We start from the raw sequence: 4,814 nt of genomic DNA on the forward strand, positions 1-4,814 counted from the left end.
GATTGTAAACCCGGGATTGTAAATCGGAACACAAATGTCATGATCATGGACCGTGGGTTTGTGCATGCATGGTTGAGGCTGCCATGGTTGCCGAATTCGTGGAAACCTTCATCATGCCGTGTGTAGTAGAAAACAGGGCTCGAAAAACAGAGATCAAGCAAAATTGATCGGAACTCGGAAATATTAAATTTTCAGTTCTTTATTAAATAGTAAAATGCATTTACAAAGCTGCATTTTGCAGCAACCCCATTGAAATTGAACAACCAGTTCCAAAGATATGAGCAATTAAAGAGTTTACAAAACAGCAGGAAACAAAAGGAAATATTTCCTTTGTTTGGCTATATCTCAATATCAATATTTCCGAGTTCCGACTGATTTTGCTTGATCGCATCACATAAGGGCGGCTCTACGAGCTATCCCTATACGTTAGCTGTCAAGAAACAACAAGACATGTAGTAGTTGACAATGCTGGAGAATATGCCAATAGTATAATTTAGGATCCTGTGTCAGAACGCCTTGGCCTTGAATGGACTTATGGCCTTGTAAGCCCGCCATAAAGACTCTCAACAGACTATAGAGGTCAAATAGGGGGGCATTATCTTGACACGTTGGTACCTCACCTTGGTCTGGGGCGGACATTTTAAAAATGAATTTAGAAGAGCAGCAACGACATCACTTGTATTACATTCCAGATGTTAAATCTACATCATATGCAAAATTTGAGGAAATTCGCACGAGTCCGTTTTATTTTAGGGCCATTTGTCTATAACTGGTCTTTACATGTAGCCCTATGGGAAGAGTGCCCGTTGAGGGCGCTATAACCCCCATTTTAGAAACAAAAATGTGATTTAAAAAAAAATGAACATGTAGAAATATAATCAAGTAGTTGCCCTACCTGCTCTTCTCCGAAAAAATAAAAAGTCCTATACCTCAATGATAATGAAACCTACTATGCCTAGGCCCAGAACACTGTGTACTTGAAGAAACCCTCTGGATTGAGAAGTAGAAAATCCTTTTGATGTCATGACTGAGACTACTGCTGAGGGAGGGTTTCTGGGACCACCCCCATCCGATGCTGGGGGAAGTTGCAGTAGACTGAAAGAACTGACAGCAAGATTATTATACTTTGCTATTAAGCCCCCACTATTTTATATTGGTTGAGCACTTTCGACTACTTTTGGAGTAGGGGCTGTGCTGGAATGGCTAGGTTTGTCATGATTTTGACACCACAAAATGTAAATACATGTATGCATTTGTGTTAAGTTGAAACCATGACAAATTATCCGTCTGATGATCGGTATACCCAATGATCGTAAGTGAGGGTATTCCGTGAAATTAGTAGTAACGGTTGCCTTTTCCAGAGGTCTATACTTTGAATTTGTTTCTACGCTCACCTGTAATGGGTTTGAGCACTTTTAATTCCAAAGTTAGTCACCTGAAAAAAAAACTTGCTTATATATAATGGTCGACTTTTCATCATCATCATTATATTTATACAGATAACTTCGAAGACTGTAAATATCAAAAATGTTTAATATTTTTAAATAATTCGTATTATATAGCGAATTTCAAACAATCATATTATATGATATCAGAAGGACATTTCTCGTATGCAGAAAGCAATATGTCTGATGTGCTCTCAGGTCCCGCAAAAATACTGTGCAAACGTTGCTATCCGGTTCCTTAAGTAACATACTGCAGTTACTGTCCGTTTTCCTATACACAATACACAGTGCTCTTACCATTGACGCGTGACCTCTACAAATAGCGTATGGGGATTTGCCTAGTTAACGTCGCTGTGTGAAAAATAACCGGCCAATATTAAAAGTACTCTTCTAAAATTCTCGAAATATAGTTTTGTAACATGTCCTAAATTTTTAGCTAATTTAGATGTTTGGAAATATTCGTACTTTGGTGTTTTAGTGTATGTTATAGGTAATAATACATTGCCTAGTTAACGTCGCTGTGTGAAAAATAACCGGCCAATATTAAAATTACTCTTCTAAAATTCTAGAAAATATAGTTTTGTAACATGTCCTAAATTTTTAGCTAATTTAGATGTTTGGAAATATTCGTACTTTGGTGTTTTAGGAAGGATTTGTAAACGACAGATATCACCATGTTAAGCCTGCAAACCACCATGCTTCTCATTTGCAAGAACGCTGGTTAACAATAAGCACGTATTGTCTCATTTCGTAAACAAAAGCCCACACAGAATTGTTCTCTAGCGTTCGCTTTATAATCGTTCACCCAACTGAAACTATAATACCAGCTCATTGCTCCATTGTACGTGTAAAGCAGAAACATATGTTATGTGTATTTAACCAGAGAAGATATGATTTAATCAGTTGAGCTGTTTTCAATGAGTGTTATCTTGGTTTAATAGCTTTTAATGGGGTTTAAGTCCTGCAAAGGTCGTGGTGAATTCTACTGTAGACATGACTGCATCATGATATTTCCGATTTGGACATCTTACACCTGGCTCGGTTCCCCTATACGCCCCGGGACAAGTACAGCACGCACGTTACGCCTGACTGGCATTGTATTGTACCTGCATGAAAACGTTGATCTGCTATTGCCGGTGGAATTTTGATAGATATATTTTGCCCCGGGCTGTTGACATATTTGACACAAATAAACAAATTTAATTCTAACACTATTTAAATTTTTTTTGTATTGTACCTGCATGAAAACGAATTTTGATAGATATATTTTGCCCCGGGCTGTTGACATATTTGACACAAATAAACAAATTTAATTCTAACACTATTTAAATTTTGTTTGTAGTTTCTAATTACCAAAGTGTTGAAACTGACATATAAGTAGAGCAGCTAAATTAAAGAAGGCTGTATATAACTTGCAGGTATACACGGGTGTTTCCATAACCTGACCACCTTTTCTGACTACCTTTTCTGAGCACCTTTTCTGACCATCTTTTTTTACCATCTTTTTTGACATTATTTTGATGTTTGCTTCATTTTTATTATCTTTACACTTTGCACAATAATGTTATACCATTCTGGATGTTAAGTGACATAAAATTGAAATTATCAAGTTCAATTTGTTTTGTTTTTCACAGGGCAGTTAACTTCTGAGTTTAGAGAGGAGGCAATTTTCATTTCAGGTGCTGGGTCAATAATCAATAAAGTAAACACAATTACCACTTCACAAGGTCATATTCAGGATATTTGTCAGGTATTAGTTTTTAAACCACTTCAGACACGTTCTAGCTTGGACGAATATACCAGACATTTTGGCATACACAGACAATTTTAGTGATAAAAATACGGGCTTTATTATTATTGTACTGATACCAATATCATTTTTCCCACGCTTTCCAGCTTTAAGTCTGATTATGATCCACTGAACTGTGTAGATTACAGCTTAAGACTTATTACCAACTTAAAAGACTTATTACCAACTTATTTACCTGGGAACCAAGGGAGAACAGTGCCAGTGCATTGATTGGTCACCCCAGGTTAAATAAGAAATAAATAAATAGATAAAAACTAATAGCAATTAGTATACAAATAATGATTTATCAATTTTCACTTTTTAAGTGACAGCAATACAGCGTGAGAATTGGACTATTCAGGTGTTTTTCCGCCACAGTGGGTTAACCTTAAATTTACACGTATTTCTCTACCATGGGAAGTTTGCTATATCTTTGTAAATATAATAATTGTTTGTACTAGATTTTGGTTTTTTTTGCGTCTCATATTTGAAAGAACCATGGTTAAATTGCAATATTTTGAAACCACAAACCAAAAGGCACAGGACAGTGCCTTGTTGCTCTATGCAGATGACACCACACTTTATAAGCATCTCACTTGCAAAAATGATTTGACGAGCTTCCAAAAGGACATTGACACCATCCATAACTGGTTCTGTTCCAACCATCTCTCTGCCAATGCCAGTAAAACCAAGACCATGATAATATCCACCAAAAAGGACCCCTACCCACAGATGCAGCTCTTCATGAATCAACAGCCTATCGAAATAGTTTGCTCTGTGAAATCCCTTGGCATATGGATCAGTAACAACCTTTCCTGGAAAGTTCATGCCAACAGCATTTGCAAGAAAGCTCGTAAGACAATTGGCTTCCTTCATAGATCTTTTCACAATGCTCCACCTCATATCCGCCGTTCTCTATATCTGGCTCTTGTTCGTCCAACCCTTGAATATGGCTCAATCACATACCACCCTTTAAACCAGATGCTCACAAACCGGCTAGAATCCACCCAGCGCTTTGCATTCCGCGTGATCTTGCAGGAATGGAAGCTTTCCCATGAGGATCTACTCTCCAAACGTCGTGATATGGCCACACTCTGCCACCTGTGGAAAATCCTTCACAAGCTATGCTCTTCGCCAAACCCATTTAAACTGCAGGCCTTCGCAATCACAACAGCTGCGCCCTTGTTATTCCGTTTTCCCGTCTCTCCCTGTCTCAAAAATCTTTTTTCCCATATGCACCCACGCTATGGAAATACCTTCCTGACAATGTATTTATTTATTTATTTATTTATTAGATCTTATTTTGCCTGGGGAAACCCAATCAGTGTGAACACTGTTTTTCATGGGTGCCCAGGGGTCAAACAAAATACATCAAAATTGTTAACAATTTACAAGAATAATAAATATTATATATTAAAATACATTCAAAATTACAAACTCTGGAACTAAAAGACACTTAGGTACAGATAGCAAATATATATTAAAAATATAAAAAAAGCATTAAGATACAATTCTTTTAAAAGTTCCAAGCTTGGCTGGAAGTGGTGCTTTAGCAGCAGTTGGAAGGTTGTTGAATGCTA

This window comes from Amphiura filiformis, chromosome 11 (assembly GCF_039555335.1).
Source record: "Amphiura filiformis chromosome 11, Afil_fr2py, whole genome shotgun sequence".
In the NCBI taxonomy this organism is placed as follows: Eukaryota; Metazoa; Echinodermata; class Ophiuroidea; order Amphilepidida; family Amphiuridae; genus Amphiura; species Amphiura filiformis.